Below are 24,933 nucleotides of genomic sequence, written 5' to 3' on the forward strand. Positions count from 1 at the left end.
CACCATGAGAGGTCTGGAAATAGTTCAAATGAGGCAATTTCATGCATTATTTATAAATGCATTGTAGCATCCTGATAGCAGATTCTGCCCAGTAATAATACATTTCTGAGGTATGCATTTTTTTGCATTGCAATGTGGAACACTTTGTTCTAGAACACTACATTTTTCAGGACTTGAATAAGTAGTAATGGGTTGTATAAACTCATTAAATAGACTGGATTCAGCCATAAACTTGGTATTTGTAATTCCACACCAAGGAAAGTAAAGCCTTTTGTGAAATACTTGAGAACAAAGCAAAGCATTATTAGACTACTCCTGTTTCATAACAGTCAAAATGATTATTCTTTCACATATGAAGTGTGTGACCAAATGAAATAGAAACTAAATGATACATTTCAGGTTCTTGTCCAGATGCAATCTAAAATGATGTGTCTGAGAGCTTCAAATATTTATCTGGGCTAAGAAATGTATGAAATGAAAATAGAGATTGTCTCTCCAAATGGTTACTCCTTTGTAGCTTGTTTGGGTGTTTTTTTTAGTGTCTGTCATCTTAGCTAGACTACTCATTTGGCCAGGTATTGGAAATACCTAAATAAAATTGGATTTATATCAAATAAACACTTTTTGCCTCTTTCTCTGTGTGAGTATTTTTCATCACTTGCTGTAGTACAGCTTAACAGTCACAGGTTTTCTTTAACATCTCCTATTTATTTTTCTAAGCTCTATTTAATATAATCCTTTATATCCATAGACTACAAGTGAATTTTCTTACAAGGACCAGATTAAATTTGGTCTTGGCCTATATCAATGATTGCTGAACCAAGTAGGATAAATTGAAGCATAAATTCACAAATCACAGTCAAATCAGCATCACTTTTTTTGAGAACTTTAATATGTTGGTCACATTTACCCAACAAACCACTCGTGATTTCGGATAAGGTTGGGTATTCAGTACATTAATATTCATTGAAAGTATATAACCTTAATTAAAGTACATAAGTGTAATTTGAAAGTATGTAAGTGTAATTAATACTACAAAAAGTTTAGAAGCTACGATGTCACAAGTGCAACCATGGCTTCACAAACTTTGCTTAGAAAAGAAGTCACATTACTGTGATAACAACAGTTACTACTAGTAAGTCACATCAGTTGTTGTATGTGTTGAAAAACCGAGCTGTTGAAAAATTTTAGTCATAGTAATAATAAAAAACTTCTTAGCACATCATTAATAAGGTGTTTGGAAAGTTGATTCATAAATAAGCCCTTTAACCCGACCATTTGGAATACTCAGTGGCAGAATCTCCTTCTCTCTTTCATTTCAAAGAAATCTCAGAATATATCAAATGGATCTTTGTTCCTTCATTTGCTCTTTAGAAAACATCTTTAACTACACCTGGAGTGCTGCCTATATAAATAACAAACATATATATATTTCTGTATGTATTTGTATAAATATATATATATGTCCATGTAGAACAAACCGGCAGTTAAATAATCCACAATATCCAAGTGAACAAGTCCATTATACTTCTGAGAATTGACAAGTGACTTTTCAGATGTGAATATAGTATTTTTTCTCCTATTCATTAAAAAGCTCATAAATCTTAAGCGGAAATATTCACTATCTCTTTACAGGAGCACTTTTATTTTCTCTAGTTATGAGGCTAATAAACCTGCCAGCTTAAGACAGATTGACTGATGGCCATGGATAAGCAGAAAGTTTCCCCAGCACACTTGGACATTTGACCAGGGATCATTTGCAACTGATCTCTATCATCTCTGTCTTCATGGAAGAACTATACTGCAGCATGGTGTTTCCACCTCTGGGTGAAGTGGTTTGATTTCTTTCCGTGAGCTCTTCTAAGGCTCAGTCTCCTTGTTTTTCCTCCTGGAGTAATTTTTTTTTTTTTTTAATTGCTTCGTCAGGGCAGCAGTCCATCACTATATTTTTTTTTCTTTTTTTTTTTTTCCTAACAGGCTAAAGGTTGGCATTGCTAAAAACTTACACATGCTATTATCGACCTTCATATTAATTATTGCTTATCCATTAATATTGGTTAAACATAGTTATCCCTGGGTAAGTTAATATGCTGCCTGTTAGCATCTGCCAATGGGCTGCTGTCATAGTTTGCGTTTGGCTTAAATACATGGCACCATTACTACTGAGAAAAAAATAAGAACAGTTACAAGTTTTCCATGTTCTCTGCTTCTAAGCAGGAAAAATACTGTTGCTGAAGAACAGCTGATTTTACCCCATCCGTTCTATCAATTATCTGAAGAAAGGAATGGCAGATGCAGCGAGGGAAAGAAGAAAGTGCCATCTAATTCCTGAGTAGTCACTGAAAAGGGTTTTGCATTTCAGTTGAGCAAAAATTGAATAATTTCAAGTTTTTGTAGCAGAGCAGAAGAAATGCATTTATCTAATTGTGCCCTCCAAACACAGCTCTGTAAAAACACTGTGAACTGAAAAATAACTTGAATTAAGTCATTTTACAGAGATGAGCACTGTTCTCTAATATTTTCTGCAATATAATACTTCTAATGAAATTTGAGTATAGTTTTTACCCCCAACTTACTAAAATTATAGGGGCACCCCAAAAGACAAATAAACCAATGTAGTTTGAAAGGATCCAAATTATATAGCTGTTATTTCTGTTCTTTAAAACTACACATGAAAAATTAAATCAGCATGCATCAGAATAAAGAGAGTAATAAAAGTGAAGTGGAGCATAACATTTTTAAGGTGAAAGAAAACTGAATTATACTAACTGACCCTGACCATGTACTGGGACAGACAGAAACTCCTGAAGAAGATACATGTCCTATTTGAAAAAATCCAGAGGAGGTCATTAAAAGATTAATGAAGGTGATGTTTTAATGAACTTTTCTAAGAAGACATTAACAGTGGTAACTTTTAGAAATATAATTTCCTTTACGTGCAGCAGGCTCAGTGCCTGAGTATCATCAAGGAACACTGAGCAGAAGCATGTGACCTGTGACCAGCACCTGAACTGTGCCTTCACTGAATGAGAACTTAGACTTAACATGCTGCTTTCCCCATGCCCTGCTTAACACGTGAGCAAACAGAACAGTTCCTAATTTTGACTTGTTCTAGCATCCTCACAGGTTCAGGAGATAGATGGTTGCATTGCATGGGCAGTGATACCTTATATTTTTGTTTACCAGAAGTTGGAACATGGATGCACTTCAGATTCTGGAAGGATTGTCTTCTACAACTGCCCATTCTAGCCCTCTTTTCTTCAAGCTGAGCAGAGAGTGATGGAGAAGTTCAGTGCAGGAGTGGACTCCCCAAGGAGTTAGCTGCAATATGTTCAAAGAAGAACAGATGATGTTAAAGGTTTAAGCCAAAGATGAAGTCATCCTACATCTTCCACAGCACAGCATTCTCTGTCTTCTTTCCTACCCACTTTCTCCTGCATTGCTTTGCACAGCCTTCTCCCTCTAAAAGCAGATACAGTGGCAACATGAAGGGGCAATCTACTTTTTTTTTTTTTTTCTCTTCTGCTAAGAGCTGCAGCATAGGAAAGAGAATCTTAGGTCTTCCTAGTCGGGGTAGTGGAAGAAAAGCATCTCCTGCACATCCTTTAGTGGGGCTGGTGAGCAAGCTGAGTAAGTATGAGGATTTTAGGGTACATACCATACCTACCTTTTCAACAGTAATCTGTGATCTAGCTTACTATGGCAGGGGCATATAGCAGTGCTCTGCCATAACCATGCAGTATCATACGTAATTGCCATGCCTCATAGTGGTTAAGCAGATCAAAATCCCATTAGCTTTATAGCATAAGCAGTACGTATGACTCTACCTAAGAAAATGTATGTAAAGTGTGACTTGCTGTATTGCTACAGCATATCTGCAGCCTGAATCCTTGGTTCAGATTTGATTATTTTTCTTGACAAGCTTGACAGTAGTGATGAAAATTAAGAGAGTATATGTGGGAGAGGAGAGAATTCTGTATATAATAAGAACTTTAAAAGAGGAATATTGTGCCAGTTCTATATATTGAATACAGTAAAGTAAGCAGACTGTGTGAACACTGTGAAATAACAAAGCAGAACACAAAATGTGAAAGCAGCATATTTAAAATTGACAAAAGATACACTGCAGCCAACACAAACACTTTGTTACCGAGAAATGTCACGGAGTCAGAAAGTCCAGCAGGCTTTGAAAGGGAATTGCAAAATTTTACTGTTATGGCATGGGAATATTACGGAAATGAGAAAAAGCAGGGCAAACCAGATGCAGTGTTTGTTATATATGTACTTTGGTTGAAAGTGCAGAACAGTATCCATTACTAATACACCATGTCTACAATATTACAATATTATGTCATAATATTACATCATCACAAGAGCATAATATCATTACTGTCTGCTGTAACTGAGCTATGCCCAAGATCTGATCCAAAGTTCACTGAATATCAATAAAAAGACCTTCAGTGACTTCAGTGTGCTTGGGATCAGTTAGTACAGAACTAAAGGAATAACTTATGCTACTCCTGCCTCTAATAGCTTATCTAATTAATGCTTGGTTGCAAAGACCTCTTAGAGGTGATTACAGCATCTCAGTGATAACCAAAATGGCCCATGCTGTGGAAACACCAGTCTGGATTTACTCAGACCCTGACACAATCCTGTGTTACTACTAAATGAGTAAAAAAAGCAATTAGGTCTTGGCTACTACTGAAGTACCTGTGAACCAAACGTCACAATCCCTGAACACATTCAAATGGATTCTTCTTCTTCAGTGTCCTCACATATCTTTGTAAGAATATATGTAAACCTAAGATGAAGCCAGTATTTGAGCCCCTACTTGACTAATACCCAACTGTTAGAAAACACACTGCGGCCCACGCTCAAGCATTGGGCAACGTGCAGACCGTGATAGTGAAGTTCAAGCTCCTACATGATTTCTTGTTACTGACATTTTTGGAGTATGAATGGACTGCAGATGAAGTGAGACATGTATGTTTGACCCAAATTCCTTGCCATATAACCCATAATACCTTGCAGCACCATCATGAGACCAATATTAGACCGACAAGTCTGCTTGAAGATGACTAAAGTACTGAAAGAAACATGGAATACACCATTTCATCCTAGTCTGACCAAAGTTCTTTCACAGCAACAGAAACTCATACACAAATTAGGGGGAAAAGCATTGCATAGATATATGCTAAATACTCAAGATGAAGCGTTGGAAAGATTCATAGAATCATTTAGGTTGGAAAAGACCTTTAAGATCATCAAGTCCAACTGTTAACTGAGCACTGCGAAGTCTACCACTAAACCATGTCCCTAAGCGCCACATCTAAGTGTCTTTTAAATACCTCCAGGAATGGTGACTCAGCCACTTCCCTGGCAGCCTGTTCCAGTGCTTGATAACTCTTTTGGTGAAGAAATTTTTCCTAATATCCAATCTAAACCTCCCCTGGCGCAACAGGAGGCCATTTCCTCTTGTCCTACCGCTTGTTACTTGGGAAAAGAGATTGACACCCACCTCGCTACAACCCCCTTTCAGGCAGTTGTAGAGAGTGATCAGGTCTCCCCTCAGCCTCCTTTCCTCCAGGCTAAACAACCCCAGTTCCTTCAGCCGCTCCCCATAAGACTTGTGCCCCAGACCCTTCACCAACTTTGCTGCTCTTCTCTGAACACGCTCCAGCACCTCAGTGTCTGTCTTGTAGTGAGGGGCCCAAAACTGAACATGGGATTCGAGGTGCAGCCTCACCAGTGCCTAGTCCTCCTAAGGCAGCACAAAGCCACTCTTGTGGAGAGAAGAGAGAGTCATCTGGAGACGAAGCGTGCTGTGTCATTTGACCTCACTTGCCCAAAGAATGGTCCTTAGCTCTGTATTAAAAGATGTAGCCTGTAAGTATACCAGATTTATCAAAAAGAAATCTGTAAGCATATGTTAGCTGGTGATAATCATAAAGAAATGAACTTTATGCTGCAGTTGTCAGTGTAACAGAGACTGTGTAATGATTAATAGTATAGTTAGAGAAAACACATTGTACATTCTTGCTTGCCTACATTAGATTTATTCTACTGCTATGCTATGCACATACGTCTTAGAGAAATGAGAATTGTGTAAAACTAGTCACAAATGAGAGCTCAGCAATGCTGTCAGGAAGTTCCCACCACTGCACAGACATGCACCTTCCATTGCCTCCAGAAAAGATTATTATATTTAATATTAATATTATATGGAATGAAAAGCAAGATGCAGCACTTTTAAATGTTCATATAGGATATTCTTGGGCAGGAAATGCATAAGGTCTGGCTATACTTTTAAAGACAAAAGGATGCTTAAAAAGGGCTTTGAGTAAGAAAGTCTTGAAAGCATGTGGAAATATGTGTGCTGTTTAACTGGCATCTTTTGAGAGATTAGATTCAATCTTGTCCTAAATGAGACATTCAGCGTTAGATCTTAGACTGACATCTACATCAGTACATAAGACTGTGGATTTGCATATAAGTTAAGTTTTTTTAAAAAAAAAAAAGTTCTTTAAGGATCTTTGAAATTTCCCACTTGCCATCACTAGACGAACAAAGCAGTGAGAGAGTGGCTATGTTTGTTCCTTGAACTGTTTTAACAGTTCTTTTAGCAGTTTCATTATATTAGCTGCCCTGTTTTCTTTTTAACCATTTACTATGGAGACAAAATATTCTTTATATATATATAAAAAAAATTCTAATGTGTGTAAACACTGGCAGGGATCTCATTTCTTAAGCTGTGAGTTCAGCATGCTGGGAGTTTTAATAAAGCCATTATAACTGGCTACTCAGTTCTCTAAAGTGCATCATTTTTTTCTTTTAAAATGTTAATAGTGACATTTTTATCGTGAAAGTTCTGCTTCTTTAAAGTACTAATATTATTCTCTATAAATCTGAAATATTTGGTGCTACTTTTCATACCACAGCAGTTACAGAGACTGAAAGGCACATGGCCTGCAAAAGAGCCAATCTTATCTGGAAGACTCAGGACTTGGTGTCTAACATAATGATGCATCAACATGGGCTATCAATTTAAGGACAGCCACCCATTGAACATTACTTGCTGATGTTCATTAGGTAGCTAACATACCTGATTCTCAGCTAGAAAAATTTGTAAGGTCCTCACTTCCACATACTGTATTTTCTTTCCTTGAAGAGATAGGGTACCTAAGATCAGGATGCTCAAAAGCCTGCACTCTAACTGGGAGTCACTTCATCTAGCTAGTAGGAAACACAGAAATCTCTTTAAGTAGCACCATCCATAGCATTTAGCCACCTAACGCTGGACTGCAAGGATTTAGGATTTCATTGACCTGAATCTTTTTAATCTTAATTTGAAGTGCCTAAGCCCTTTCTATAACAAACAAAAAAGTGTAGAACAGCCTTTTCTTTCAGAAGGCTGTAAAAGGAGGGTTTTGTGCATTCGCTTTTATTCAAAACCTGGGGGAACACCACAAATTTTATAGTCCACAGAAGAGAGATGGAAGACCAGAGTCCAGTGCTCTGCTCTGGCTGACAGCAAGTAACTCATCTTTTCCACTAAGAGAACATTCTCCTTGGCCCAGTAGGTATGTAATTGTTCTGTGCAAAGGTAAGCAATGAGAAAGACAGACAAAAGGGAGCAAGAAGGTCCCATCCCAGAGTAGTTTGTAGCAAGGTTGTGCAGCTACACTGCATGGGAGAGCGCGTGGAGGACCCTGACCCCCAGAGCAGTGTTGCAGGTACCAGGACAGGTCTGCATTGCTCCTTTTTTGTCCAGAGATTTGAGATCTATTTTCTAAAAGCAATGTATGTGGAGAAAACTACACTGATTTTTAGTTACTTTTCTGTCCAGCTGATTAGTCCTCTACATAAGTATCTGACAACACCCCGCTGCAACACCATCTGCTCTGATCCCAACTCTGAAGCTCTTGTATCCCTTTCTAATCCCTCTGGCTACTGGAAACCATACCAGTCCTTACCACTCTGCTGTCCAGCCTCTGAACCCTGTTTTCCAACTGCATGCTACCACTTCACCTTTTCCAACCCCCAAGGGTCCTTTATTATTCTTTAGCACATACTCTTGCCTTCTTAGCCTCCTCTATCATTTTACACAGCCAAACTCTAGTTGCTTTATCCTTTCCACCTTCCTCCCAAGCACCAGCAAGCCTGTCCTCGTCATCTCAAGCCTCCTGCCCCACAGCCTCATGCAGAAGTGCTGGTGTCGGGCTGGACCCAGTTGCCACATGGCGTTTTGCTGATATTTGTGGGAATCAGCAGCCACCATACTTGGGAGGGGAAATTACAGATCCAGGAATAACTTGCTGAAAGATAAGAAATTATTATGCATCAACTGCTCCATGACAGTGACCCTGGTTCATGTTATTTCCTCATGGTACACAGGAGATGGTGTGCTTTTTGGTAAAAGCGTATCATGTTTAGTCTGGGGTAGGAATGTGCCCCTGGGCAGTTACCATGATAAATTTTCTTCATGTGTCCACACAGCTTGCTTTATTGTCAAGCCAAATTATCATGCACCCCATGTCTGGTAAACTGGTAATATCAGGCACCACACTTGATCTTAGCACCCCACTTCCTCTCCTCTGCCCGTTACCAGGGATAGGGTCAAAAGGAGAAACTAGAACAATTCACAGAACTAAAAAATTTTTCTGGTCCAACAAGTAGAAGAATTATGTGGATTACCACTAAGGAGCAACATGGAAAAGAAATGGCTTAACAGCATGTGAAATGGTTTGCAGGATTGATCCAAATTACCAGTGTAGCTGTACACTGCAGTGTAATTCTGCTTGTAATTACCAGCTGAGCTCTGAGAAACTAGCTTTTTACTTAAGCAGCTGAAATGGCAATCAGTAACAACCTGTGCACCTATGCAATAAAATTTCCTGTATTTAAATTCCAAATTTCATGATAACTAAAAAGAAAAAAACCCAAAGCCAGAAATGTTTATGAAAGTTCTCTTTCCGAATAAATCCATTAGAGAACAATTCGTTCTAATGTTATATTCTGGCACCAACTATTGATACTGATCAAGAATAGAAATATGAGTTTTTTTCATATTCTTTGCTAGTTCTTGCTTGCCTAACAGGATTTCTTTCAGGAAGTATGTGAAAATGCCACTATTATTGTGGAGCAATTGGCTAAAGTCAAAATTTAACCTCAGGTATCAATAATCTTTTCACAGTTTTTATTGATTTTGGACTACATTCTCATTTGTTAAGACAAATAGTGTCTTAGTCTGTAAGCAGTAGTTGCAAAATATGTACAACTTGCATGTAGCTAGGAGTACTTAATTATCTCCCTGAATAAGGAATATGTTTGTGTTTTTATGTCTCAGTTCACAAAAAGTATGATACATATTTTCAGAATAAATGGCTTCTTTTAGACAAGAGGAGAAAGAGATTCTTTGTACAATGTCATATGTGTCAGTCCACAGAAAATTTCATAGCTGTTTACCTCCACTGAAAGCAGAAACAATTGACATTTCATATATAAGTGGAAAAAAGGCATACCAATCTAAGTAGAATTATACACAAATATCGGTTTCTGAAATATGAAGATGGAAACAGCTAAAGAAAATTGCATCTCTTATGACCTAGGACCCTCAGAAACCTATATAACTTTCTTAAAGTACGTGCACAAACTGACTTCAGATTTACTACAATTTGGGTCCCACCCTAACCCTAACAGGGGGGCCCATCCCATTACACCCCTAGCTGACTAGGGTTAGGGGACCCTTTGGACCTTGGGTCCCACCCTAACCCTATCGGGGGGGGGCAATGCAATTAGCCCCCCCCTATCCCTAGGGTTATGGTTGGGGTCCCCCGGGCTAGGGTTAGAGCAGAGTAGGGTTAGGGGTCCCCGGGGTCTGGGGACCCAACTCCTCTACATCCCCCCCAGCCCTGAGCGGCACAGGAGACTGGGGGCTGTGGTCGGTCCATAACAGCTCCTCTCTGCTGCTCCTTCTTTCCCAGCTGGTCCCCTGCTCCAGCATGGGGGCCTTCCCATGGGCTGCAGTCCTTCAGGATACGCCTGCTCCGGTGTGGGCTCTCCAAGGGCCACAGTTCCTTCAGGAAACAGCCACCTGCTGTGGCGTGGGGTCCTCCAGGGGCTGCAGGGTGGACATCTGCTCCACCACGGTCTCTCCATGGGCTGCAGTGTGGACGTCTGCTCCACCGTGGTCTCTCCAGCGGCTGCAGGGGAATCTCTGCTTGGGCACCTGGGCCGCCTCCTCCGTCTCTTTCTGCTCTGACCTTGCTGCTCGCAGGGCTCTTTCTCACACTTTTTTTTTTTTTCCCTTACTACTGACTTCCTGCACAGCATTTTGCCCTTTCTTAAATACTTTTTCCCCGAGGGACCCCCACCTTGGCTGTGGGGCTGAGCCGTGCCCTGCGGCGGGTCGGCTGGAGCCGGCTGGAACCGGCTGTGTCCGGTTCGGGGCAGCCCCGGCCTCTCCTCACAGGGGCCGACCCTGCAGCCCCTCACTGCCAGCGCCCGGGCACCTGCAGCCCACACACATTTTCAATTTCTTTCCAATTCTCTGGTCTTGCTGTATTTTTAACTTGCACGTTATAGCCCAAGTATCCCACAATCGATAAGTAAAACTCAAAATTACGTGAAGTTGATAAGCAAAATTCAAGATAAGTAAGTTCCCTCATTATAGGTATTAAACAACTTATGCAGCTCCTATTTAAGAGCCTAATAAAGTTCAAACCTGCTCAGAAAAGTCAAACCTCAAACACTTTTGCAGAAGCTGGTACCAGAGAAATGTTTACGTTTGTGTCATAGCCTGGCACATGTCCGAGAAGAGAGTTAGTATGGGGGGAAAAAGCTGGATCGTCCTGCCCATCTGCAGGATTTTGGCATCCCATAGGTATTTTGTCAAAACCGAGATCAGGTCTTTTTGTCTGTGTGGTAATGTACTACCTGAAAAATTAAGCACGGGTTAAAAACTGGCTGAGATATGACACTGCTGTCATGAAGGGAGAGTTGCTAAACTACCGTGGTGGTTGCAGGCAGCGCTCTGCTAAAACCCTGAAAGGCCAAAACACACCAAAAGCGGTAAATACAGGAGATCGATTTCTGTTTGAAATGTTTTCATGTTGTTTTTCAAGCACTTGAATGAAAGGCCGTGCTTCTCTCCCAAGGTGCCATGATAAGATAAATAATAAATAGACTTTAGCGTTTGAGCCCAACAACTGAAAAAGTCCAAGGGCAGAGAGGGGGAAAGTTAAAGAAAGGAGGCGGTGGCCCAGAACAATACTGTACAGGCAAATGGAAAAATAAATGTTTATGTAGGGGGTGTGTAGCTGTTTTTTCTGTCATCCAAGCCCTGTATGAGCAGATCTTTCAAGAATATATCTACTTATTTTTTTGCAATCTGACTGAGTACATCACATAGGCATTTTCATAGTTAGTATATCACAAGATTAGCCAGTCATTAGTGAGGTGTTGCATTGGGCTGTGAAACTTTTGGCTTCAAGTAAAAGGGAACTTCAACTTCAGATATGGTTTTCATGGGGATTGATAAATGCTAGTTTTCTAGACGACATTCATTTCTGCAAGGGCTGAGCTTCTGTGATCTTCCTGGGGCCAGAGCCTGGGGTGAGGGCTGTTGGAATAGTTAGTTCAAAATCAAAGGATGATTTGGCCACAGCTGCCACGTATTCACACTTCCATCAGCTGGGCTCTTGTTTCAATGGAAACATGATGAGCAGACCTAATAGAACAACTCTTTAAAAGATAAATCGATACAACGATGTTACGCAATTCTACATTATAAGATGATCAATAAGGGTGCAGGAGTTAACAGTGTTCTGCAAACACATTGCAGTACACCGTCCCTTTCCTACTATTGCCTTAGAAACAGAGAACAAAGCTCAGAAGTTACGCCATTTGCTTTCTGTGGGTCCATACACTGTGTTACTAATAAATACTCAGTAAGTAAAGCAAATGTTCAGACTGATACAATTTAAGATGTAACATTCGTTTGTAAACATCAGTAGGTTAGCCTTCACTTCTGCTCCACACCTCCCCAACACTTTGGTTCAGCTGGGGAACCACAGCAATGCACCAGAGCCACTGCTCTTCACCCAGCATTGGATTTTCATCATCTTCCTCCTGGAAGCACAGCTCTCTGCAGAGCAGAACACAGCAAACCTCCCTGGAGAGAAATGACACCCTTCAGACACAGAAAACACAGCCATTTACTCTCTTTTGAGTGCATTACCTCGTTACGTGAGCTTGGATCGGTAGTGGTGCCCCAGAGTGCATTTCCCAGTCCTCCTCAATGATCATGCTTTGATTCACATTATGGAGCGGGCCCTGAACACATGAATTTGATTCCTTTTGCATGAAATTAAACTGGAAGATACAGTCCAGGTGTCAATAGGTGTGCAGCTCACGGGACCGACTTTAACCTGGCTGAAGGAAGACGTCCTCAAATGTGTACTGCAAGGAGGGAAGGATAAGAACCAGGTACTTTATAGATCTGCTCTTGCTGGCCGTGATACCTGCTAATACGAACATAACCTTTGTGGTGACCTGCCTTGACCTCAGCAATTCATCACCAAGTTTCTGTCTCTCCAGCTACAGTTGTGGCTTTAAGAAATTGTGGGCACTGCCACGTGCTCTGTGAAGTGAGCAGGTACATTGCGCACATTCAATTCAGGGCACATCTCCCATCAGCCAAGGAATATTCTGGTGATCTGAAGGGACAGCAGAGTGGATGGTTGATCAGCATCTCCTCCCCCTCCTCCATGCGCAATGCTATCTTGAAATGTTGGAACAGCATAGGAGTGGGTTTTTGGCATTTAAGAGGTTTTGCCATTTTTTCAGGTTGGGCAAAACAAATCATATGTGGAAAATGCCAGGGCCTGGAAGTTGGTAACTTGCCCTTTTCTGATTTTTATAAAGCCAACAAAAGGGATCCTGGCTTTTTGACTCAAGGCCAACCCTGGTGCCAAACAGTAAATCATGGAGAAACCACAGTTCCTTAAATACCGCTGCAAGACGTTTTATAATGGAAAAATGCTAGTTATCTTAAATAAAGGTCTCACCACTTCTTGCCTTACCATGCAGAGTTTAAAATAATACAACAGAGCTTGCTGATTCACTTCAAAAGAAAATGCTGCTGTGCTGAAAGCATAATTGGAACATTACTACCCAGAATAAATTAGTATACCAAAGTTAGGAGGAATTGAAAGGTAGTGGGAAGACGCTGCAACAGAAGTTGCATTTCTCTGCTAGTTAGAACAGTCTGTGTCACAGCTTTTCTTTTAAATGGATGTTAAATGAAGCAGACTCTAATCACTGTATTTTTCAGAAGAGTTCAGCAAGCTATTGACATTTAGACATCAAAATAGGTGGACAGGTTTTCTGGAGAGCCTGGATCTGGAAACTGCTGGACACTGGGATCTTTGGAGCATGGGGGTCCAGCAGGTTTCAGGGCATTTGGAAGCATTAGTAAAATAATTGCCAAACATATCCTAGTCTGAGGACTTACCTAAACTTCCAGATGTCATTCCTAAATTTCCTTGTACCTACTCCTCTAAGATCAGCTTTTCTGAAGTAGTTTGTGTATTAGCATGCACAGCGTATGCAGTAGTTGGGTGTACAATCAGTAGTTAGTAGATCCTGGTCTGGATCTGGCCAGGATGTTGGTGGGGGCAGCACAGTATCTCCAAATGCAGCAGGTTTTTTTTCTAGAAGAGACTGGCCTTTTGTATCTTACGAGTCAACAAATTTATAAATATGTCTTAGAGCCTACACATAACAAGTATCTATTTTTATATCTTCATATTACATTTCTCTTAATTTCACATTAAATTTCCTTGTCTAATTACATTTTTTGTAATATTAAAAAGATTATCTATTCCCTAACAAAGCTCTCGCTGTATCTCATTAGTCAGATAACTCAGACTGATAATAAGACATTTAAACTAGCAACATCATGCTATTGTAGTGCTGGATTATTTTATTTCTCTCCCCTAGTGGAAAAAGGCCTTTTCAACATTAGAAATTTATGTTCATTTGTCTAGCCATAAAAATAAGAAATTTTTGAACCAAAAAATAAAAATTAGTTGATTAAAAATTTATCTCACTTCTAATCCTTTCTTGAGAAGACATCTCAGACACCATTCCTGCCAGATAATGTAAATTAACAGGAGACTTTTTCTATTTCTCTCACAATGGTCTTTAGAACAATGGAAGCAAATCAGCTGTCTTGTTTTCTTCTTAGATGTCCAAGTGCATATGATAGAATTAGATGGGATTGTTAGCTATGGATCATAGGTATTTGTAAGCTGCTTTTCAACTCAGCATCTGAATACTTAAGGGAAACAGATGTTTTTTCAAGTGGGTAGTTGTATCATCTTTTTGGAAAACATAAAGCTAAGTCCACATAATTGTTGGTTGGGGGGAGATTCTGAAAATTGAAACCCTTTCATCCTAAAATAATGTAGAAAAAACCTGCCACCAAGACGGTGATATTTTAGAAGAGTGTTTATTGCCTACAGGAATCAGTCAGCAAAGAATGAACATGCACAGCAATAGTTTTCTACTAAAATACATGCTCACGTGCACTTGTGATGTTTATCATCACTACGAGTACAATGTTCCTCACAGTTCAGCGTCCTTCACTTCAATCATAAACTAAAATAAATCAGGGAGGTGACAAATCCGTTTCTCTCCAGATTTGTCAGAACCAGTGGCTCTGGAAAGAGCCAGCTGCAGTGCTTCTTGCCCTACCAGCCTTGCCATGGCCAGCGTCTCAGCTGAGTGGGGAGGTCTGTCAAGCTACCCGTCAAGGAGCTTTCAGGCTCTTCCCAACTCCAAAAATGAAGGCCTGTGTGGCAGATGAGGTTTCCTTTTCCTTCCTGGCCCACCATCTGCACTGCAGAGAGGGTTTTCAGAAAGGCAGCGGAGGATGTGGCTTTGACAGCTCCGGGTACTGCAGGTTCCCAGAAGGCAAATACAAGTTGGATTTTGATCCTGCCTAGTGGTGCGTAGTAAAAGGAAAAGGACACCGCATCCACCTCCGAGACGTACTCGTTGATTTGTCCTTTTTGGTTCTCTCGGTAGCAAGCCTGTGCTCTTCACATTTGTGAGTGGGTGAGCAGCACGACCTCAACATATGGGTCTTGTCCTGGAAGAGGAAGTGGAGACCGGGATAAAAAAACCATCCTGGTGGGGTGGGAGCCTCATGTGTGATGAGGCTATGAAAGACTGCATATGCACTCTGGAGGGCAAATCCTAAGCACCTTGTTTCTTAGTGTGAGAGCAGCTTAAACGTTTTCTCCTCAGTTATGCTGACCGTATTTGGCTCCGAGCTCATCCCAGCAGCAGTTATGCCGGAGGAACTGTGATATTGTACAGCATAAGGAGATTTTAACAGCCCTTCCACCATTTGTTCCCAGGGCAGATTCTTGCTAAAAGTGGGTATAATATGAAAAGATGGTACATACAGGAAGTTATTTCAAGCAGTAGCGTCCTTATCCACAGTGGTGCAAGCCAGGTGCGTATCTGGGGGTACTGGAACCAATACATCTAATACATCTATCTGGAAAACATACTTTCCTGCATGCTAAAATGTATTTCAAGGTAATGTACATAAGTAATATAGATATTGCACATTTCAAACACCTCAAGTGACAGAGAAAAAAATGGAATTAAAAAACTGTGATATATCAATTTAAAACATTATGCTGAATAAACAGAAACATTTATTATTCCAAGAATGGAGCCTTAAAAGCAGATTACATGCTACCATCATTACTACAAATTCACTTAAACATTCTTTTAAAAATGAGTTATCCCAGTGATACTGATCACTAATCAATAAAAGATTAAAAAAATGTTCCATAAAATTCAACTCAACTAATAAAAGCAAGTTATTTCTCATTTCCCCTCAGCCTTCATGTGAAAGTTCATTGTGTGCAGATTGAAATTCAGAACACAGTTCAGAACCAGTTCTCTTTCCTTCAGTCGCAATCCTATTGTCAAGCTCCACACAACATTCAGAATCACGTTGTGCTATTGCAGAAGGAATATAAATATCCGTCAACAGTAAGACCGCTACAGATTATGCTACTAGGCATAGAAAGTGCTTTGGTAAAATATGTCTTTTTTGAGCAATCTGCAGTTTTTGTGGCTCTGATGCAATTCCATTTCTCCCTTTGTAAAAGCAAGGAGCGTAGCAAGTTCAGGGGCTTGTGAAGTAAAACTCCTTTCATCATCTCAAGCATCAATAGCATGTGTGACCTGATGAAGAACAAAGAGATTAATGATATTCTGAAAGTTAACTATGACTCACATCGGTATCCACCACATCATGTCTTTCAGGGAGGGAGGAAATAATCAAATATAAATAACATTTCATTGCATCTCTTGGGGCTGCACGATAGTCATATAATTTCTCTCTATGTAAGATGTAATGCATCTCTCTTAATAGTTTTAGCTGGTGCTTTCATATTGATTGATATATTTCAGCCAATTTAGCTTGCTCCCTACTTACAAGCAATTAGTGCCACTTCCCAACACAAAACACATATCCTGGGGCAGGGAGAAGGACTTATTTGAACCCTACAAGCTTAGAAGCATCCTGTGATACAGACAGAAGTTCCACATTTAAGAATTCTGTGTAATTGATACTATACTCCAATACCTGCTGAATCTGCACCCTAACGCTGCCTGTATTTTCTACAAAAGAACCCCATCTGTTAAATGTAGAGAAATGCTACTTCAAGAGCGTATGCAAATGCTGTATGTTGAATGTGTTTACACCAGCCGTGTGCCTCTGAAAAGGAAAAGGCAGCCCCGCCACGCTCCAGGCTACTTTTTGAGGAACCGGGATATGTTAGGAGACAACAGGGACTCCAGATATTTAGGCAGCTTGGCGGTGAGGTTTCATCCCTACGACAGAGTCATCTGTGCCCAAGTGAGGTGGCAGAGCAGCCTGACGAAGGAAAGCCTTGCAGCCTGCTGATGGCCGGGGAAGCTTGGAGAGCAGCACCCGGCCACCGCAACCCAGCAGAGCTGTCGTGGGAATATCCTGCAGAAGGAGCTCGGTCTTTAAACAGCAAGTACTTTTAATCTGTCAGAAGCAGGTGGTCTTTGAGCAAATTAATACTCATCGCAATAAATCCATCTAGGGGAAGAGGCATAACATTTCTGGAGGGGAAGCTGGGACAGGAGACACTGATGCGTACAAACAAATCATGTGATTAGAGTGAGTCAAGAGATCTGCTCTATCTGCAAAAAGCTATATTCATCTCCTATCTTTCCAAGTAGAAATTTCACTATTGCTATTAATGGACTACTTATTAAATCATTCTGTCAAAAAGACTGAAGCTGAATTCAGACCTTTATTACAGTTGTGTAACTGATTGATGGGAAATGCTTGGTACACCTAGCTTTTTTGTAAAAAAATGGGCAAGCCATTGCAAAATCATCCTAATTCACTACAAAACCGCTATTATGCATGGGCCAAAAGTGCCATATTTCCAGGTGCACCCTCATGAAGGTGCACCAGCTGTCACTTGTCAGATTGCATGACAGCTCACCCAGTGGGTCTTGTTCTTATCTTGAAAACTTCCAGCAGACAGACAGAAACACATGGAGCAAGATAGCTGATGCTCCGGATGGTCTAAATCCCTAATAGTCTCCTATTTCTGGGCACAAATGTAACCATATTAGACAAGTTCCTATGGAAATTTATTCATTTGGCTTTATTATCCACCAAAGGAGAATTCATAAGGTTCTGGAAGTCCAATAAACCTTCCATTTATAAGTCATGGCTTGCAAATACTTAGAGATGTGCTCCACTGGAAAAAGCATATTACTATGTTAATGGACACACACTGGGCTTCCATGAGATTTGGAAGTTCTTTCTGAATTTGTGTGGAGAAACAGGATAAGAATATATTATCCTTTAAGAATGCCATAATTTTGGACCCTAATCTCTCATTAACCTGAAAGTGCATTAGGTTAGAGTTGGCACCTTGCCTAATTCTTATCTTATATGCCACAATCACTTTGCATGTTAAAAAAATACAGTTTCTGTTTGTCCTTCTTGACGGTTATTTTTTTCCTAAGTATATAGTAACGTATTAACATAATGATAATGTAATTGCTTTTGTGCTCCTAAGTGTAATATATAATGTGGATCAAGAACGATGTGATCTGTCTCTTTTGTGTAAACATTAAAATAGCTAAGAAAATGAAGTTTGGACAGTTTGGTAATGATACAAGCATGAGAAATATAGCTATTGATAACAATGCATATGGCTATGCTTGAGAAGGCTAACTGTATAATGATAGAAATCAAGGTACAGCATCATGGAAGTGGTTAATAAACTTCAAAAAGTTATGCAAAACTAGAGTATGAGAACAGCAGAAGGCTGGAGAAAATTAGACTGGGAAATGCAATGCAATATAGCAATAAAGAAAAGCTTATGCAATTCAGAATTACACACTGTCACAGCACAGGGAAGTAATAGTCCCTTTCTGTATGTCTTTAGTGGGCTGACAAGCTGTACGCTGCATCCACTTGTGTGGTTCTGTAGCAAAAAAATTAAAACAAAATAAAATTGAAATTACAGAGCCCCTTGACAAAAATGTTTGAGAATATTTTACTATATAATGTACTACTAAAACCAGTCATTGGGGACAATTAAATGCAGCATAAAACATGTCATTCTTTAATCTGCTTTTACATTTTGATTAAGAACTGCAGATAACAACGTGAAGGGTATTCTCAAAGCAAGGGGCATAACTGGCAAGAGCCCTAGTACTCATTAACTGAAGATTACACTTAAAGCAAACTGAATACCCATCTGATACAGAATGCAGAGAGCTGTCAAGGCAATGCAGCTCAAGTTCAGTGAAATATACTATATTTTTGCCTTTGAGGATGCCAAAAGCTAAAAGCAGGATTGAAAAATCAGCATTATTTTATGGATACAGTGGAAGAACTGCAGAACTGAATAAGGTGTGACCTTCCTGGTACACTTAGGTGTGTACAAGTTACTATGCTGTGAATTAGCTGCAGTCTAAATATGATTCACTGGGGTCCACGCTAACAAAGAATTGAAATAGTCTGATCAATAAGTGTCAAAAACATTTATCAGCACCTGGAAATCACTTTTACTGATCAGCAGTTAGAGCCTGGCAGTATTTAAGTATGAGAAAAATGACAACAAATTAGAAGAAACTGAGAAAAGGGTAACAAACTGATTAATGTGCTGAAGAATTGATTAATGAGGAAAGATTAAAAGACCTAAATATGTAAAGGTGCTAAACGACAGTTCGTATTTTATCATATAAGCCAAGAAAGGAGAAAAATTGTTTGGAATGGATGAGTGAGGACAAGTGAGATGGGCAAACCTATTTGTGCCAGCCCTGGGAATGTTTTGCAGCTTCCACTACTGTTCCTGCCACCACTCCGGATAAAAGTCAACAGAAGGTGTTAGCGTTGGGAGGAACCAGAATGTGCTGGAGAAACACGTGTCTGAAACTGGGGTTTGAAAGGTAAGGATTTGGTTTTGCAATGGCTACAGAATCCTTTGTGACTTGTGGCTGTTGCTTGGAAAAAAGAAATCTCTTGGTGTCCTGGTTTTCCCAGCAGCAAAATGGGCTCAGTAATATTTCTTGATTCATGGGGACGTCGTGACAGGAAACTCAATGAGAAGAAATGTATCTCTAGCTTAAAAATCATCTTATTGGACCAAATGGGCTTGTAGTCATGTCTTTTGACTGAATAAAGATATTCTGGGAAAGGAGAGGCAAAACAACTGCAAGAAGAGAAACAGGTCTGGCACCGTGGTGAATGGAAAAGTGAAAAGCAGAAAATTAGGGAAGAAAAAAAAAGTAGGTAAACATCTGAAAAATTAGAGGTTAAACGAAAAAGAGGGAAATGCAGAAAAGAACTACAGGAGTGAAAGTTAAGATGCAAAAGAGAGTGGCATAGCAAAACAAAGGAAAGAGATCTCAACTTCCCAAGAACAACTAGACTGATGCCTCAAAAATTGGGGAGGCGTTGGGGCAGCTTTATGCACTGGAAAAGGACACTGCTGCACAGGGCAGCGGGCTGCTGGGGGGTCACTGAAATGGCCACTGCTCCACTGCCAGTGTTGCTTGTCTCAGAGCCATGAAGAAGTTACACTGGTGGGGAGGGGGCACAAGCAGTCTTCTCTTTCCCACCTCCTAGAAGCAGCAGCATCAAGCCCAGCGTTCCTGAGCTCTTGCCCTCACTCTGTCCTCATCACTGTGCCCGCAAATTCAGTTTGGCCTAAACTGTCTTTTTTTCCTAGCTTTCGGAGGTGTTAAATACTTGAATCACTTGATCAAGCTTCTGGACCGTAAGTTAAACATGTGAAACTTTAACAGAGGGCAAGTATTGATCTGAGACTGGTGCCACATACTTAGTCCTGCACTGAAAGGAGCAAAAGAGTACTGTGCTAAACACTCTTTCTGTTCAGCAAAGAGCCTTCCAGGCAAGAAAACTTCTCCAAAATTACGTTTGCATGGCAGGTGGGTGAGTGTGGCAAGATAAAGCTGTGCGGGGTCTGTTGGATAGGCTCCCATGTCCCACACAGCGACCTCGCTCTAAATCCTGGGCCACGCATTTGATTGCTGAAGCACTCAGGAATAACACAGAAGAAATTGTGTGGCAACGAAAAAGAATTTTAATGTCAGCTAGTTAAATACAAAATTTAATAGCTAATGAACTACGTATGAAACTAAATGAAGTAGCCAGTACCAGCTGGTCCTTTCTTGGCTGTTTTGATTTTGCACTCATTTTGTATTATCAGAATATGGTGGGATAGTATGCTGAAGATCCTTATTTGTATTATCCAAGTTGCAAATGCTGAAGGTGGCAGGTTTAGGTAGGTGTCACTTGAGACTCTGGGCACAGACGATGAGTAGAAACAAGTGGGGACAGATAAATGAGTTCGACTATTGGATAAAGGGAGTATTTTTGATAAAGTAACAAAAGTGAAATAGTTTATATGAGAGAACTCCTGTGTGTTGAGCCTTTTGTTGAGGCTGATTCTAGATTTGGCTAGACAACAACATTTTTGGTTCAGAACCAGAGGCAATGGGCACAAACACAGGAGGTTCCTCCTGAACATCAGGAAACACTTATTTACTGTAAGGGTGACCGAGCACTGGCACAGGTTGCCCAGGGAGGTTGTGGAGTCTCCATCCTTGGAGGTATTCAAAAGCCATCCGGACATGGTCCTTGGAAACCAGCTCTAGGTGTCCCTGCTTGAGCAGGAGGGGTTGGACCAGGTGACCTCCAGAGGTTCCTTCCAGCCTCAACTTCTCTGCAATTCTTTGATTCTGTGAACACTGGTCCAGTTTATACTCTTAATATTTCTGATGTCTTCTTCACAACTACAGGAGTTGGAAACGTTTTTTTGGCTATGAATGAAAGTTGAGATTAGTAAGAACAATTCTCTGGCAAAATACCTGGCAAGGGCAGGATTCTACTGCCTGATGCATAGGGGTGCATGGGGCTCCGAACAACACTTTAATGATTTCACTAAATTATAGATCTCTGTTCTCCATTTTGTTCTCTAAGATGAAATAAAACAGTGCTTTCACAATTAAGTGTATCTGTATTGTATCCAGATCTCTGGCAAATGAAATCACTCTCACTGGTCTGGCAGCTTCTCTCTGCTCTTGCGTATTCCCTGCCTCCCTTTGGTTGTGCATCTTCCTTCTTACAATTACTGGGGAAAAATAAGGGAGGGCAGAAATTGTGCGTGCACCACCAGCGGACTGAAAAACTGCTGTTGGTGTCCAAGAGGTCACCAAGGATGATAATTTTTGACCATCTGTAGAGCTGCCTGCTTTCACAGGAGAGCAGTTGGAGGTGAGCAGAAGTGAAATTATTGTATAATTGCAATGAAGTCACATTTACTTGCCAAAGATGGAATGTATCAATTGTGACAGAGTTTAGCATGATCTCAAAGATATACCATATCTGTCATTTCACCGGTGTGGCATTCCCTGCGCCTGTAACGGTTTGTCTTGCAGAAGCAGCTTGTTCAAATTCTTTTGGAGTTCTTTTTCTTCTTTAGCTGGCAGGAAAGTGTTTAGGGTTTTTTTTTAATACATGTATCAGAGAACAGAATAAGAATGAATACCCAGCTGGCATAGTGTGAATTTGCCAATCAAGCATGACTGTACCACTCGCTTAAGACTAACTAGAGATGCATCCAGACAGATAGCACAACCCAGACGTGGCTTTTCTAGCCAAAAAATGGCATGTCATCCATCCCAGGAGTCAAAAAATAACAACAAAAAACCAGCCCACCCCAAAGCCAAACCCCATGAGATTTACTTACAGTCTATCTGGACTGGTTAAAAGCTTTCATACAGATTGCCTAGTTAAGCTGAAAGACATGGGGAACTGAAACAAAGCTGCAAATTCAGTTGGGAACTCACCACAGCTGACTACCCACTGCCCTGGAAGGGTAATGTTTAAACCGGGAGAAGTACTATTACTGTTTCTTAAAGTTTGTTCTGGAACCAACAGTTTGTATTTGCAGATATTTTCATTATTGTGAAGGTGAGAGTGCTCTGGACACAAAGAACTGGGCAGGACTGTCAATAGAAAGGAGGTTCGAAATATCCTACAGAGATGACTACATAATCTTGAGGACTGGCATAACAGAAATGAGATGAAATTCAATAACGGAAAAGATAAGGTCATGCACTTAGACATTTATAAAAAGCATTTTTATTATGGACTGTAAATGACAGACAAATAGAAGGAGTTGCCAGTATTAGTCACTCACAGCATGACCCTGAACCATCAGTGAGATTTGGTCATATAAAAAAGCAAACTAGCTGTATGAGAAAAGGTTGTTTTGGAAGAAATTGGGAGAGACTACCTCCATCGCAAAGACTGGCAATACTTTGTGAAAAACTATTACACATTGCATGTCAGCTATGCTGAAGAAAGCTGAATTCAAACTGTATCTAGTACAGAAAAATCTGAGTTACAGAGGCTCTGGGTTATAGGAGGAGACTAACAAAACTTACTGATAGGCTAGACAAGTTGAGAGTGGCTATGACTACTGCCTGTAAGTATGTTATAAATTTAAATGCAAGGGAAAGAGAAACGCCTAACTGAAACACTGTACGACACAAGGACAAGTGGGTATGAACTGGCCTTGAATGCGTTCAGGCTGGGCGTTAGAAGGAGCTTTCTAAAATAAAGATGAGGGCGGTTCTGGTCCAGCTCTCCAGCAAGAAGTGCAGGAAAAGAGCATATTCAGTGTAAGACGGATCTAGTTGTGTTTATGGAAAGGGCTACATGGAGTATTTGCTCCTCCAACGGCCAAGTACTACCTTCAAAACACAAGATCTGTGCCAGTCCCATGGCCTAAAGATCCAAAAGGTTTACCCGCTTAGCGGACCAGATTGCAGTACGCAGATCTAGCAGGCTTAAGCATCCTGGGCAACGTACCTCAGCAGCCCAGTTACAGCAGAAGGGGCTCCACGCGAGTTAACGTACCTCACCTTGCCCAGGAGCAGAGCTCTTCTGACATCTAGCATCACTGCTAGCAAAAGGAGCAAGTAATTACAGAAGAACGTTTACTTGGCAGAGGCAGTCAGTGTTGAACCCCATATGCCAAAAGGAAATTGCTCTCTCAGTCTTAGTGATGCAGGACTTAGCTCTTCGTCGCCGTATTTAAAAAGACAGCAACCTGACTTTACGTGTCTGACCACCGTGCCTACGCAAAGCTTACTGCTGGATTTATGGCCTTATTCTTGACTGCTCCGGTTAATGAACTACTCGAAGGTCTCCTCACACAAGAGCTATACCTTAGAGCAAGCCAGGTCTCCTTGTGCAAGCTCTATCCCTTCCAGCGAGCCGGTGGCACGCAGCAGCAGAGAGACCGAGGAAATGGGCAGTTCTTGCTCCTGAAAAACAAACGGTTTGTACAGCGGATTAAAAAACTCGCATGAAATGTAAGCGAGAACTCAGACGGGAAAAATTCTTGTTGACTGTAAAGCACCGTCCTGCGTTTTCCCTATGTAAAAATGGTAACAGTGCTGCCAACTTACACAAAGCTTTCGGCCACACGGCAACACGCAGAGGGGGTCTGCGCTCAAGGTACGTGCCTGGCACCTGGTACCCGTGCAGTGCTTCTGACCCTCTGAAGCGTCTCCATGTGAGGGACTGGAAAAACCCTGGGTAGTGAAGGCACCGTGGTACAAAAGTCGCTACCTTCACCGTAAACATATTTATTTACTCGGATCGGTACGAATGCTCCCGCCGTACGTGCTGGGCTTCCGTCCAGTGGAAATTATCCACAACCCTTTCAATGGGTCAACAGCAGCGCCGGTCTCTTCGCTTTCTTCCCCATCCCCACTCACGCCGCCTTATTAGCGACTAATAAACCATCGCGTGGGATGCCAGGCCACGCCGCCAGCGCCCCTCCTTCCCCGCCGCCCCTCCGCTCCCACCCACCCCTCCATATCCCCCCCGCACGCCTTTCGGGGGTACCCACCACCCGCCCCGCTCCGGTCCCCGATCTCGTCGGGGTGTCGTGTCCGTCCGTCCGTCCGTCCGTCCGTCCGTCCCCCCGCCCTCCCCGGCGGGGGCGGGCCGCCGCTGCCGCCGCCTCCTCCCGCCCTGCCCGCCGAGCGAAGAGAAGCCCCCTCACCTCCCCTCCGGTCCCGGGGGAGGGGGGCTGCCATCACGTGTGCTTCCTCCTCCTCCTCCTCCTCCGCGGCGGCAGCAGGAGCAGGAGCAGCAGCAGCAGCAGCAGCAGCAGCAGCAGCAGCCGCCCGGGCTCCGCTCCCTTTGTTACAAGGCGGAGCGGCGGCGCTGCCGGGCGCCGCGCACAAAGGAGGGCGGCCGGGGCGAGGCGGCCCCGCCGGCGGCCAAGCGCGGAGGCGGCC

The 24,933-nt window shown here is 41.6% G+C and overlaps 1 long non-coding RNA gene across 4 annotated transcripts; it reads right to left on the bottom strand.

Moving 5' to 3' along the window:
* Positions 1-14,499: 14,499 nt before the first annotated feature.
* On the bottom strand, positions 14,500-24,928 carry LOC138684676 (uncharacterized). Of its 4 annotated transcripts, XR_011323916.1 has the most exons (6): positions 24,696-24,928; positions 24,094-24,219; positions 23,545-23,949; positions 21,996-22,097; positions 15,273-16,272; positions 14,500-15,157 (listed from the first exon to the last, which is right to left on the bottom strand). It is a non-coding gene; the product is annotated as an uncharacterized lncRNA (long non-coding RNA). The 4 variants fall into 4 exon arrangements; XR_011323915.1 differs by having other exon boundaries at positions 14,500-16,272; positions 23,851-23,949; XR_011323918.1 differs by lacking the exon at positions 21,996-22,097 and having other exon boundaries at positions 14,500-16,272.
* Positions 24,929-24,933: the final 5 nt, after the last annotated feature.

The sequence above is a fragment of the Haliaeetus albicilla genome, chromosome 3, assembly GCF_947461875.1.
Source record: "Haliaeetus albicilla chromosome 3, bHalAlb1.1, whole genome shotgun sequence".
Lineage (NCBI taxonomy): Eukaryota > Metazoa > Chordata > Aves > Accipitriformes > Accipitridae > Haliaeetus > Haliaeetus albicilla.